This window comes from Aethalodelphis obliquidens, unplaced genomic scaffold, assembly GCF_003676395.1.
Source record: "Aethalodelphis obliquidens isolate GAN/ISIS:26980383/991018 unplaced genomic scaffold, ASM367639v1 scaffold23, whole genome shotgun sequence".
Taxonomy (NCBI): Eukaryota; Metazoa; Chordata; class Mammalia; order Artiodactyla; family Delphinidae; genus Aethalodelphis; species Aethalodelphis obliquidens.
This window is the reverse complement of record NW_020837967.1, coordinates 13,574,283-13,589,258: the sequence shown is the minus strand read 5'-3', so window position 1 is coordinate 13,589,258 and position 14,976 is coordinate 13,574,283. Positions and strand designations below refer to the sequence as shown.

At 42.4% G+C, this 14,976-nt stretch overlaps 1 protein-coding gene across 13 annotated transcripts in view; it reads right to left on the bottom strand.

Annotated features, from left to right (window-relative positions):
- MLLT10 (MLLT10 histone lysine methyltransferase DOT1L cofactor) overlaps positions 1-14,976 on the bottom strand; it is a 252,003-nt gene that overhangs the window by 30,196 nt on the left and 206,831 nt on the right. The window lies entirely within an intron of this gene.

Below are 14,976 nucleotides of genomic sequence, written 5' to 3'. Positions count from 1 at the left end.
CAGAGCAGAAAAGAAAATGGAACAGGACTAGACTTGATATTCCGAGAACAACAAAGAGCCTGATGCCACTGGTGGGACACAGCAGTGAGAATAAAGAATACAGGTGGATTCTATAGATATTCAGGAGGTAGAATAAACAGGACTTTATGACTGACCGAATGAGGTATCTAAAGTAGCAGTCGGGGTGGCCAGGGAACAGAGCATTAAGAGATGATGGTGACGTGGAAAGCTAGGTGGTGGTAGCATTCACTTCAGAGAACACAGGAAAAGAGGAAAGAGATTTGAAAGTATTTTCAGTAGCACCACAGGGTTAAAAAGCCAGAAAGAAAGAGTAGAAGCAATTCACTCTAGAAAAGTGGATGGACAGAGGACAGAAAGAGAAAATGAGCAAAAGTTAAGAAGAAACTAGGAGTTACTTTAAAAAGTGTTTTGTGGGGTTTTTTGGGGTTTTTTTCCCCCCAAGATGGGTGATCATGCTCTTATGCTGATAACAAAAAGTCCACAGAGAAGGAAAGGCTCTTTGAGGATAAAGGTTAAGAGACAGGAATCTCTATAAACCAGTGGGGTTCTGAACCAGGGGTGATTCTGCTTCACAGGAGACATATGACAATGTCTGGACACATTTTTGGTTGTCAAAACTAGGAGTTACTACTGGCATCTAGTAGGTAATGGCCAGGGATGCTGCTAAACATTGTACAATGCACAAGCCAGCTCCTCATAACTAAGAATTATCTGGCGCACAGAGTTAATAGCAATGGAGGCTGAGAAATCTTATAATAAACCAGGGCTCTTGGGAGGGTGGGAGGGAATAAGACCTCAAGAACTTGACACTATAAACAAGAGGAAAGCAGAAAAAAAGAACCTAAGTATGCCATAGTCAAAAAAATTTTTTTGAGAAAACACAGTGGTTATATCAACAGTAAAATTTACTTTGTTCTAAAGAATATAAATATTATTGATTCATAATAAATAGAAGTACCTATAATCTTCAAACAAGGGGAATACAAAAATTGGGACATTTTTAAAGGCCTTACAACTACAATTGAGGCTCCTAAGATCCTTTTTATATCTACAATTTCTCCAGAATAATGATAATTTGTCCACTTAACAAATACATTCATTCCACAAACATCTGAGAGCTCACTGTTTGCCAGACATTATTCTAAGCCCTAGAGATACAAAGCCATTCGAGATATGTGGTCTCCACCTTCAAGAAGCTTAGTGGAAAAAAGAGACAATTACAAAAGACCGTGAAGAGTATTATGATAGAAAGATCCTCAGGAGGCTGTGAGTGCATAAAGAGGGTTATCTAACCCAGACCTGGAGTGAGAAAGGATGAGGTCAAAAAGCGAACTGGAAGAGATGGGTGCCTTTAAAGCTAATTTCTAAAGGAGCTGGAGGACAGAGGTGAAGGGCATTCTGAGGAAGAAACATGCGCCACAGAGCCAGGTAGATTCTAAGAACTTATAAGTGCCATCCGTGTAGCTTAAGCAAGAAATGAGGCTAAAAAATAAGCAGGAACCAAATCAAGAAGAACATTAAAAGTTAAAATGTTAGGGCTTCCCTGGTGGCGCAGTGGTTGACAGTCCACCTGCCGATGCAGGGGACACAGGTTCGTGCCCCGGTCTGGGAAGATCCCACATGCCGTGGAGCAGCCGGGCCCGTGAGCCATGGCCGCTGAGCCTGCGCGTCCGGAACCTGTGCTCACAACGGGAGAGGCCACAACAGTGAGAGGCCCCCGTACCCCAAAAAAAAAAAAAAAAAAGAAAGAAAGATGGACCACAAAGAACAAAATAAGGAAACAGAGAATCTTAGAAACCACCTAAGAGAATTTCAAAGGAAAAGGTCAAATGATTCTATTGATCATTTAAGGTAAGGCCAGAAAAAGAAGTCATGAAAAGTAACAAGAAATTTTGGCAAGATAACTCTTTTAAGAAGTTTGGCTGTGGAGGACAGAAAAGAGCACATAAATGCAGTGAATATTTATAAACCTACATTCCAAAGGACAGGCCCGTGGGTGAAGAAAAAAAATTGTTTTAAGTTGTTTACCCCATAGTTCTTTCAACAAATACTTATTGAGGTTCTAATAATAATTTTTAAAAAGGCAATGAAGATGGCAAAGAACAGAAAGGAATTCATCCTTCAAAGAACTTATAGTCTCACAGCACAGCTAATAAGTACTCCCAAGCTACTATGATACAGGAGGGAAATGCTAAATACCATAAGGACATATGATACAAAAAACGATTTAAGTTCAGAGGAAGAGACTGGGGTGGAAGAGTTCCAGAGAGAAATACTTGAACTCAGCTTTTTCAAAGTACCTTAAAAGGTAGAGTGCTGATTTTTTTTTAATGTCGAAAAGCATACTATACGTGGAATCTCCAATTCCCAAAACCAAAAGACAAAAGCGAGCTGGAGGCAGTAGGCTGAAATCACAACAGGACAAGTTTTTGACTGAGACAAACGTCCTGGCTCTCCCAACCTTGTGATCTTAAACTTTGTGAGCCTCCATACTGTTCTTTTCTAAGAACCAAGATAATAGCTACCTTAAAGGTTTTTGGGAATACTCATGTAAAGGCTCTAACAGTGCCTAATACACAGTAAGTTGCCATAAATGGTAGCTATAGCTATTTTAGAGTTAGCGCTCTAGTTAAAAATTTATCTTTAAGTCAGGGAAGTATAGTATTTTAATTGTCAGGTCCTCTACTGTCCGTACTACACTTTGAAAACTGCAAATACCATTACCACATGCAATAATATATCATGAAAGTATAATACTGAGAAGCAAAACTGTGGTGTGTTTGAGGACCTTCAATCTCTAAACTTAAGTCTGTTTTCTAACTGCATTAGCTTGATCTTAAATGGGAAACTGCACAGCTAAAAACGCAGCAATCACACTTTGAAACTGGTACTCAGGTTACTGTAATAAAATAGAACAAATCAAAATTTTCCTTTCCTATCAAGTCAGGAAAGCATGGAATTCTAAATCTTTTTCTGAAAATGCAGATCACTGGCTCACCTCAACTCCCTCATACCCCGGGTACGATGGTACAGCATTAACCGTTCACTAAGACCTCTAGATCCTTTTTCACAAGGCAAATAATCCTCCTTAGACTGTTCTGGACCTGCTTTCTATTTAACTTCACTCTATTTTCATCTTTTACAAGTTATATGCTATTTTAATCTAAATCAAGGTGACATTCATCTAATTAAATAGAACTGAATCCTGCAATGCACAAGCTCAAGGAAAATACCCTCAAATTCACCTGTTCAGGATACAATACTGTGCACCTGCCGTTCAGGGCAGTTGTACCGGTTTACACTTTCCACCAACAGAGACCAAGTGCCTCTTTTCCACCTCACACTCAATTTTATCTAGTCCTTAGATCTTTGTTAATCCAATGGGCAAACAAAGGTGCACTACCACACTTTTACCTGTGTGTAACCAGGCGTGGGAGGACGTGTGGAATGAGCACTGTCAGGAGGAGCGCTCCTCGTGTGGAATGAATTTTGGCGAATGGAACTGGAGAGAGAGGAGGCCCGGACTTAGGACCAGCCCGGGTCAGCCGTCGCATGTGACAGTGGCGGTGAGGACGGAGACCTGCTCACCCACCCATGGGCGCCCGAGGGAGAGAAGCAGCGCAGGTATAACGTGCAGCTGTCCCAAAAAAGGCTCCCCTCTGAGGTTCTTAGGGTCAGCGCGTGCCAGACAGACCGTGCTTGCGTCTCCTCCTCTGTCCGAAGTTTCCTTGGGTTCCTCACAGATGTCTTTGCACCCTTCAGGTCTCAGCTCAAATGGCACCTTCTCAGAGAGGACTTCCTTGACCACCCTATTGAGTACTGCAACCCCCTCACTGCCTCCATCTACTCCCCTGCTTTATTTTTCTCCATACTCATTATCACATTTATCATTCTGCATGTTTTCCTTATTCCTTTTGTTCACTGTCTTTCCCATGTCCCTCTGGAATGTACTCTCCATGAGGATGGGAGTCTGCTTTGTTCACTGCCTTATTCCCAGTATTGTACTTAGAGCAGTGTCAGGCATACTAGATTTGCAATACATGTTTATCATTATCATTCAGTACTGAATGAGTAAATTCTATTTGGCAAGGCAGTAGAGCTTAGTAATTAAACTTGCAGGATGGGGCTCATTTGGACCTCAGATCAGCTGCGTGACTTTGGACAAGCAACTTAACTTCCCTAAGCTTCTTTCCTTAAAGGTGAAGTGGGGGGCTTCCCTGGTGGCACAGTGGTTAAGAATCTGCCTGCCAATGCAGGGGACACGGATTCGAGCCCTGGTCTGGGAGGATCCCACATGCCAGGGAGCAACTAGGCCCGTATGTCACAACTACTGAGCCTGCACTCTAGAGTCGGCAAGCCACAATTACTGAAGCCTGCGTGCCACAACTATTTAAGCCTGCATGCCACAACTACTGAAGCCCGCATGCCTAGAGCCCGTGATCCGCAACAAGAGGAGCCACAGCAATGAGAGACCCACGCAGCACAGCGAAGAGTAGCCCCTGCTTGCTGCCGGTAGAGAAAGCCCACATGCAGCAGCGAAGACCCAATGCAGCCATACATACATACATACATACATAAATCTATTTTAAAAAACAAAAAAACGAGGTGAAGTGAGGTTCGTAAGAACACCTTGTCCTTTATTGGGTTGTAAGGATTAAATGCCTGGCACACACTAGACACTTAGAGGCTATTGTTATGTTTCATAAGCTGTGTAGACTAGGAGTCTTGATTTATCTTTTCTGTTTCTAGGCTGCTCATTTGAGGCAAGTGTGCATGTGTGTGCAAATGTGTGTGTGTGCACACATACGATCTAGCAAATTTATCATGCTGTGAACAAACTAGGCCACCTTCACAGGTACTTTTAAGAACTGGAGTTATCAGCACAAACAGTCCCCATTTTTTACTCATGACAATGGGATGTTTTATAATAAAGACACTGTAAATCAACTATATTTCAACAAAAAAAATTTTTTAAAGGATGAAATGAAAAACGAACAAAAAAGAAACAAAGATGCAGAATGATACAGAGAGTGGCAGTAACATACTGATTCATTTATCCATCCACCCAAGAAATATTTACTTCATATGTACTAAAAGACAGGCACTGTGCTAAGAGCAGAGAATAAAGTAGGGAACAAGACAGAAAAGATCTCTGTTCTCCAGGAATATACAATTAGGGAGGCAAACATCAAAACAAACACATGGGACTTCCCTGGTCAAGACTCCATGCTCCCAATGCAGGGGGCCCGGGTTTGATCCCTGGTCGGGAACTAGATCCCACATGCATGCTGCAACTAAGAGTTCGCATGCCACAACTAAGGAGCCCGTGAGCTGCAACTAAGGAGCCTGCTGGCAGCAGCTAAGACCCAGAGTAACCAAATAAATAAGTAAAAAAATAAAATATTAAAAAAAACAAACACGACTATAAATTGTTGCAAACACTATATGATGGAAGAGAAAGGGTATAATGAAGGTGAAAAATTAAGAAGCAGAAAAGATCTGTCTGAAGAAATGATATAATAAGACCTAAAGGTTAGGTATGTAGTTGTTAACTGAACAAAGAATGAAGCAGAAAAGCTCGTTCAAAAAACAAGTTAAGGGCTTCCCTGGTGGCGCAGTGGTTGAGAGTCCGCCTGCCGATGCAGGGGACGCAGGTTCGTGCCCCAGTCCGGAAAGATCCCACATGCTGCAGAGTGGCTGGGCCCGTGAGCCATGGCCGCTAGGCCTGCGCGACCAGAGCCTGTGCTCCGCAACGGGAGAGGCCGCAACAGTGAGAGGCCCACGTACCGCAAAAAAAAAAAAAAAAAAGACAAGTTAAAAAAAAAGGTAATATGGCTAAAGTATAGTGGAGAGAGTGGTAGAAGACAAGGTTAGAGAGGGGAAGTAGATCTCACAGGACCTTGTAAGCCATGTAGAGGTGTTTAGAATTTAAGATCAATACGAAGGGGACTTCTCTGGTGGCACAGTGGTTAAGAATCCACCTGCCAATGCAGGGGACACGGGTTCAAGCCCTGGTCCAGGAAGATCCCACATGCTGCAGAGCAACTAAGCCTGTGTGCCACAGCTACTGAGCCTGCACTCTAGAGCCACAAGCCACAACTACTGAAGCCTGCGTGCCTACAGCCCATGCTCCACAACAGGAGAAACCACCACAATGAGAAGCCCACACACCACAACGAAGAGTAGTCCCCGCTCTCTGCAACTACAGAAAAGCCTGTGCGCAGCAACAAAGACCCAATGCAGCCAAAAATAAATAAATAAATATTTTTTAAAAAGATCAATGGGAAGACAATAAAGACGAATAGTGAGAACTGGATTTTTAAAATATCATCCCTCTAACTGCTGTGTAGCAAATGAATAGAAAGGAGGAAGAGTGGAAACAGAAAGATCATTTAAGAGGCTATTACATAAACTAGATGAAAGATTATGATCCTCTAAAAATGGTAGTGGAACTGACCATGGAGAAAGATGTGTCTGAAGTGCATCTACAAGTTAAAATCACCTAAACTTGATAAGCTATACTTGGTAGACAGTGTAAAGTATTTTGCATCAATTCCAATTTCGTTCATTATGTGTTGTTTCTTTTGAATTTACCCATAAAGACAACACATACTCATTATTAAAATTTTTAAGTAGATGGGAAAGTAGGAAAAAAAAATCAACCACAAAGACTGTTAATATTTTTATATATTTTCAAACTTTTTGGTGCAGAGTTTACGGTTTTGCTCTATATAGTTGCCTATATACTGGACATAGAATTTTTAATCCTCTTACACTTACCATACATATTTTCTGATTTCATTTTAAAATATTTTTAAATGTTTTGAATATCATTTTGATATCAATTGAATACTGCAGAGTTGACCTGATTGTACAATATTCTACAAATATTTATGCACCTAATATGCCCAGATACAATACTTCCTGCTAAAGATGCTACAAAGAAGAAAACAGATACCATCCTTGCACTCGTGGAGCTTAAAGGAGTCACACGTTAAATAATCACACAAATATTAGTGCTATGATGAAAAAGTAGAATGTGCTATGACAGAATACGAGGGGTAACTTAAGATTAGCAGTACCAAAAACAAAAAAACAAAAAAAGAAAAGAAAAATTCACAGTAAAGGGTAGGCCTTTGTAAAGTGACACATAAACTAAAAGGAAGTCCTTAGGGGAAGTTCTAATTTTACTTGCCTAGACCTCTTTCCCATTTCTTTTCCAAATAGCACCCTATTTTCTATTAGGGAAGTACCCGTCCTCCACTTCATGCACTCCTGGCCCAGGGATGAACATGTAATCCAATCTGAGGCGAACCGTCTCTGCTGGGAACTTACACCTTGAATGTATGCTCATAAGGGCAGAGAATGATCAGACCTAAGTTAGTCTAATGGTAATAATATTAGGAGTCTATTAGTTCTTGTTCACCTTGCCCTTTAAACTACCCTTATTTCTCTCCTCCAAAAGTTTTAGAGTAAGGTCTTTCTACTAATTCTCTAAAATAACTGTATATATCCAATAAATTACTTTTTGCTTACATTCGACAGAACCTACTTCTGTGGCTTACATACAATGGACCCTAACAGACACAGCCACTGTGGTATAATAAACAAAGAAACAAGATACTCAAAATGAAGCTAGGGACTTCCCCCAGTGGTCCAGTGGTTAGGACCGCTGAAGGGGGATTAGGACCCATTCCAAGCTTCCAGTGCAGGAGGTGTAGGTTTGATCCCTGCTTGGAGAACTAAAAAAACAAAAGAAGCTAGAATCCAGCCCAGGAGTCAGCTCAGGTAAAACCTTGCAGGCCATAAAGAACTTCCCAATTTTGTAGTAATGGAAAGCCATTAAAGCGTCTTAACCAAGAGTGACATGATCATAATAGTATTTTTAAGAGATCACTTTGAATACAAAGTGAACAATGCCTTAAAAGAAAACAGAAGAGTAGAATCAGGGAGATAAATTAGGTCGTTACTGCAATACTTTACACAAAAGATTTTTTTTTTTAGTTTCATTTATTTATTTTTGGCTGTGTTGGGTTTTCGTTGCTGCACACAGGCTTTCTCTAGTTGCAGCGAGTGGGGGCTACTCTTCGTTGCAGTGCGCGGGCTTCTCATTGCAGTGGCTTCTCTCATTGTGGAGCACGGGCTCTAGGCACGTGGGCTTCAGTAGCTGTGGCACATGGGCTCAGTAGCTGTGGCTCACGGGCTCTAGAGCACAGGCTCAGTACTTGTGGCACATGAGCTTAGTTGCTCCGCGGCATGTGGGATCTTCCCAGGCCAGGGATCGAACCCGTGTCCCCTGCATTGGTAGGCAGATTCTCAACCACTGCACCACCGGGGAAGCCCTACACAAAAGATTTTAAGTAACTTAAATTTGGTGAGAATTATGGAGTGACCAAAGCAGAGGCTCAGGAGTGAGTCCCAAGGAATTTCAACACCAAATCAGGATAAAGGAGAAGTCACAAAAAACTAAAAAGAAATGGTCAAAACAGTAGGACAACCAAATTAGGGAAAGTGGAAAAAGAAGAGAAGGGGAAGTGATGTAAGATGATCATGTAAGAAGAAAACTGAAAAATACTCACTTGGACTTGACAGTGTGAAAGCTATTCCTGACCCGAGTGGAGTAGTAGTTGCAGAAGCCAATATGAAGTGGTTTTAAAAAATCAGTCAATCAATCAATGGGGGAATTTCTGTTTCTGGCAACAAGGCAGACTCGACAACCTAAAAACCTTCCTAATTAAAAGTACCTAAATGTGAATAGTTAAACCCACACAAAAAAAAATTAAGGGGTCCAAATAAAAAGGAAAGGCTTTAACAGCTGCCCTAAAGCAGCCAGCCTATGTCAGGAGCCTAGGACCTTTGGCTTTAATGCCCACCACAAGGAAAAGAGATAAAACCTTGGGTCTCCGATGGAGGGAAAGCTGAAATTGATGAGACCCTGATTATATAGTTTAGACTTTCCCATGGCTACACTTTCAGGGGAAAACTAACCCATCCCTTCTCCACTCCACACCCAAAGACCCCCACAAAACACAAAACCCCCAAATCACGGCATACACAGGGAGAAAAATAAAATAAGGAAGTTTGTCCAATTTGATCTGAGCTTTGGATAGAGGACAGAAGATCTGCCTTGAGAATTTACAGCCACAGCCTTGTCTTCAAATAGGTTTTGGGTCTGAACTTACACCATCTGCATGGTCTGGTAAATCCCAAATGCTGAATCAATATAAGGGGTCAGGCAGTACCGTCACTTGAATATATTAGCAGAAGCAAACGCAAAACCTCTTTGAAGGGATATATCCTCAACCCAGGCTAGAAAATGAGTTTGCAATCCAAAATTAGAAAACATGGAAAGAACAATCCCCTTGATCACAAGTTAGCGGACATTAAGATTTGACTATCTTCTAAAAACCTTAGAAAACAGAAAACAGCAAATAAAGATTATGAGATAAAGATTTTAAATGATTAAGAACCTAAGAGAAGAAATCAAAAATATGAGAAAGGAACAACATTCTATATAAAAAAGAAGAACCTGGGATATCCTTCTGTGGTAAGCAGAATTCCCCAAGTTTCCCATCTCCTGGTTATTCAATCAAACACTAATCTAGGTACTGCTCTGAAGGCACTTGGCAGATTGAATTAAGGTACTCATCAGCTGACCTTAAAATAGGTGGATTATTCTGAATATGAGGGTGGGCCCAGTGTAATTGAATGAGCCCTTAAAAACCAAAGAAGGGCAGAAGAGTCAGTGGGAGATGCAGCAGAGAAAAGCAAGGGAAATGTGGCAGAAGGGGATGTCAAGAGAGACTCTAGGTGTGAAAAGGATTCAAATCATCACCTTTTCTGGCTCTAAGATATAGAGACACATGTGCAAGGCTGGGAGAGAAGGCTCTAAGAGCTAAGGGAGGCCCTTAACTGACCGGAAATGGTGACCTTGGTTCTACCACTCCAAGGAAAGAACTAGATTCCACCAACAACCTGAATGAGCTTGGAAGTGGGTTGTTCCCAGAGCCTCCTGACAGTAAGAGCTGGCCAACACTGTGACATCAGCCTTGTGAGAATCTAAGCAGAGAAACCAACTTACCCAACCCAGACTTCTGACTGTGCACTAAGAAATTTGTCTGGTTTTAAGCTGCTAATATTTGTGGTAATTTGGTAGAGCAGCAAGAGAAAACTAATATACTTGCAGTGTCAGAAAGTAAAGAAGCATTAAAAGAATAGAGGGGACATATCAAAAGGACATGGAGTCAGCTTACAGGGCTCCCAATGCCTAATTGTGAACAATCTAAGCATCACAACAAATGGATTATAACCCATACAAATCCGTAAGTCCATACTGAAATAAACTGAAAGTTTGATGAGGAATGGAATATTTACATAGTCTCACAGTTTATTCCACAAAATACTAATTATAAGGGGGAAAGAAAACCTTTTCATTGGAAAAGTCTCATTATATGCCATGTGACAAAATGCAATGGAAAGATCACTTCTAAAATGTATAACCCTGGGACTTCCCTGGCGGTCCAGTGGTTAAGAATCCACACTTCCACCACAGGGGGCCGGGTTGGATCCCTGGTCGGGAACTAAGATCCCTGCGTGCCACGTGGTGCGGCCAACAAAAAAAAATAAATAAGATAAAACAAATAGCCTGAACCTAGTAACTTAAAAAAAATCCAAAACAACTGGCCTATAATCCTCAAAAATTTAGGCAGCTGTCAAAACTCAGATGGTGTCTAAAGACTAGATGCTACTAATATGGCGATATTAATTTCCTGTTCTTGATAGCTGTACCATGATTTTGGAGGAGAATATCCTTGTTTGTAAGAAATACTTAGGTATTAAGGGCTGATGGGGCACTATGAGTGTAACTTACTCTCAAATGGTTGAGGAAAATAAAGTTCTCTATATTTGCAATTTTTCTATAAGTTTGACACTGCTTCAAAATAAAAATATTTTTAGATGTGAGGAAAGAGCTAAACACTCTTAAAAAACAAGAAAGAAAAACAAAACCAGACCAGGTCCATTAAAAAAAACAACAACAAAGAATTCCTAAAATTTAAAAACACATTCACTAAATAGAAACAATTAATTAATAGAGCTAAAGAAATGATGAGTGAACAAAAAAGAGTTAAAGAAATTACACAGATACAGCACAGAGAGATTAAGAAGTGGAAATTATAAACGAGAGGGTAAGGGACATGAAAGACAGATGAAAATCTAAAAAAAATTGCTCAAGAATAGAAAGAATAAGAAGAGTAATAATTTAAGATATAATGGCTACAACTGTGTTCAGAATTGATAACAGACATGAATTCCCTCAATGAGGAAGTACAAGAAGATCTTAAACAAGGGAGTGTGGGGAAAACAATGTGAGGTTTAGGCACACAAATAGGAATGTGGGATTAAAGACAGTTTGGGAGCTTCCCTGGTGGCGCAGTGGTTGGGAGTCTGCCTGCTGATGCAGGGGACGCGGGTTTGTGCCCTGGTCCAGGAGGATCCCACGTGTCACGGAGCGGCTGGGCCCGTAAGCCATGGCCGCTGGGCCTGCGCGTCTGGAGCCTGTGCTCCGCAACGCGAGAGGCCACAGTAGTGAGAGGCCCGCGTACCGCAAAAAAAAAAAGAAAAAAGACAGTTTGGGTTTTTTGGTGTTTTTTACAAGAGGAAAAGACTAGAGCATGTTTAGATGTAGATGGGCAAAGATAAGTGATAGTGAAAGAGACAGTAAGGAAACTAAAATGGCAAGGTCTCTGAGAGGGCAAAAAAGGATGGATGAGATCCAGACCATAAGTAATGATTAGCCTTTGAGTGTAGGCAGGACTAGAGAGAAGGAAAAGAAGATGGACACAAATCAAGTAGGTTGCAGAACTGAGTTATGAGAAGATCAAGGTTTTTCTGGGAGTAAGAGGCAAAGACATCTAACACACTGGGGATGGGGAAAGGGGAGGAAAAGTTTTTAAAAAAAAGAACAATCAGGGGCTTCCGGGAAGATTGCAGAAGAGTAAGACGCGGAGATCACCTTCGTCCCCACAGATACACCAGAAATACATCTACACGTGGAAAAACTCCTACAGAACACCTACTGAACAATGGCAGAAGACCTCAGACCTCCCAAAAGGCAAGAAACCCCCCACGTACCTGGGTAGGGCAAAAGAAAAAAGAATAAACAGACACAAAAGGATGGGGACGGGACCTGCACCAGTGGGAGGGAGCTGTGAAGGAGGAGAGGTTTCCACACACTAGGAAGCCCCTTCGCAGGCGGAGACTGCGGGTGGCGGAGTGGGGAAGAAGCTTCAGAGCCGCGGAGGAGAGCGCAGCAACAGGGCTGCGGAGGACAAGGCGGGGAGATTCCCGAACAGAGGATCAGTGCCGATCGGCACTCACCAGCCCGAGAGGCTTGTCTGCTCACCCGCCGGGGCGGGCGGGGCTGGGAGCTGAGGCTCGGGCTTCTGTCAGAGCGCAGGGAGAAGTCTGGGGTTAGCGGCGTGAACACAGCCTAAAGGGGGCTAGTGCGCCACAGCGAGCCGGGAGGGAGTCCGGGAAAAAGTCTGGAGATGCCGAAGAGGCAAGAGACTTTTTCTTCACTCTTTGTTCCCCAGTGCGCGAAGAGAGGGGATTAAGAGCGCTGCTTAAAGGAGCTCCAGAGACGGGCGCGAGCTGTGGCTAACAGCGCGGACCCCAGAGACCGGCATGAAATGCAAAGGCTGCTGTTGCCGCCACCAAGAAGCCTGTGTGCGAGCACAGGTCACTATCCACACCCCACTTCCGGGGAGCCTGTGCAGCCCACAACTGACAGGGTCCGGGGATCCAGGGACAACTCCTCTGGGAGAGAACGCACAGCGCGGCTGGTGCAACGTCACGCTGGCCTCTGCAGCCACAGGCCCCACCCTCCTTCCCACCCGGCCTGAGGGCCTGAGTGAGCCAGAGCCCCGGAATCAGCCGCTCCTTTAACCCCTTCCTGTCTGAGCGAAGAACAGACGCCCTCCAGCGACCTACAGACCCCCGCAGAGGCGGGGCCAAATCCAAAGCTGAGCCCCGGGAGATGTGAGAACAAAGAAGAGAAAGGGAAATCTCTCCCAGCAGCCTCAGAAGCAGCGGATTAAAGCTCCACAATCAACTTGATGTACCTGCATCTGTGGAATACCTGAATAGACAACGAATCATCCCAAATTGAGGAGGTGGACTTTGAGAGAAAGGTTTATGATTTTTTCCCCTTTTCCTCTTTTTGTGAGTGTGTATGTGTATGCTTCTGTGTGAGATTTTGTCTGTATAGCTTTGCTTCCACCATTTGTCCTAGGGTTCTATCCGTCGGGTTTTTTTTTTCTCTTAATAATCATTTTTTTATTTTAATAACTTTATTATATTTTATCTTACTCGATTTTATTTTACTTTATTTCCTTTCTTTTTTCCACTCCTTCCCTCCTTCCTTCTGTCCTCCCTCCCTCCGTTCTTACTTTCTTTCGTTCTACTTCTACTGATTCTTTCTTTCTACTTTTTCTCCCTTTTATTCTGAGCTGTGTGGATGAAAGGCTCTTGGTGCTGGAGCCAGTAGTCAGTGCTGTACCTCTAAGGTGGGAGAGCCAACTTCCGGACACTGGTCCACAAGAGACCTCCCAGCTCCACATAATATCAAATGGAGAAAATCGCCCAGAGATCTCCATCTCAACACCAGCACCCAGCTTCACTCAACGACCAGCAAGCTACAGTGCTGGACATCCTATGCCAAACAACTAGCAAGACAGGAACACAAGCCCACCCAATAGCAGAGAGGCTGCCTAAAATCATAATCAGTCCACAGACACCCCAAAACACACCACCAGATGTGAACATGCCCACCAGAGAGACAAGATGCAGCCTCATCCACCATAACACAGGCACTAGTACCCTCCACCAGGAAGCCTACACAACCCACTGAACCAACCTTAGCCACTGGGGACACACACCAAAAACAATGGGAACTACGAACCTGCAGCCTGCAAAAAGTAGACACCAAACACAGTAAGATAAGCAAAATGAGAAGACAGAAAAACACACAGCAGATGAAGGAGCAAGATAAAAACCCACCAGACCTAACAAATGAAGAGGAAATAGGCAGTCTACCTGAAAAAGAATTCAGAATAATGATAGTAAAGATGATCCAAAATCTTGGAAATAGAATAGACAAAATGCAAGAAACATTTAACAAGGACCCAGAAGAACTAAAGATGAAAAAAACAACGATGAACAACACATAAATGAAATGAAAAATACTCTAGATGGGATCAATAGCAAAATAACTGAGGCAGAAGAACGGATAAGTGACCTAGAAGATAAAATAGTGGAAATAACTACTGCAGAGCAGAATAAAGAAAAGAGAATGAAAAGAACTGAGGACAGTCTCAGAGACCTCTGGGACAACATTAAATGCACCAACATTCGAATTATACGAGTTCCAGAAGAAAAAGAGAAAAAGAAAGGGACAGAGAAAATATTTGAAGAGATTATAGTTGAAAACTTCCCTAATATGGGAAAGGAGATAGTTAACCAACTCCAGGAAGCACAAAGAGCCCCATACAGGATAAATCCAAGGAGAAATACACCAAGAGACATATTAATCAAACTGTCAAAACTTAAATACAAAGAAAACATATTAAAAGTAGCAAGGGAAAAACAACAACACACAAGGGAATCCCCATAAGGTTAACAGCTGATCTTTCAGCAGAAACTCTGCAAGCCAGAAGGGAGTGGCAGGACATATTTAAAGTGATGAAGGAGAAAAACCTGCAACCAAGATTACTCTACCCAGCAAGGATCTCATTCAGATTTGATGGAGAAATTAAAACCTTTACAGACAAGCAAAAGCTGAGATAGTTCAGGACCACCAAACCAGCTCTACAACAACTGCTGAAGGAACTTCTCTAGGCAAGAAACACAAGAGAAGGAAAAGACCTACAATAACGAACCCAAAACAATTAAGAAAAT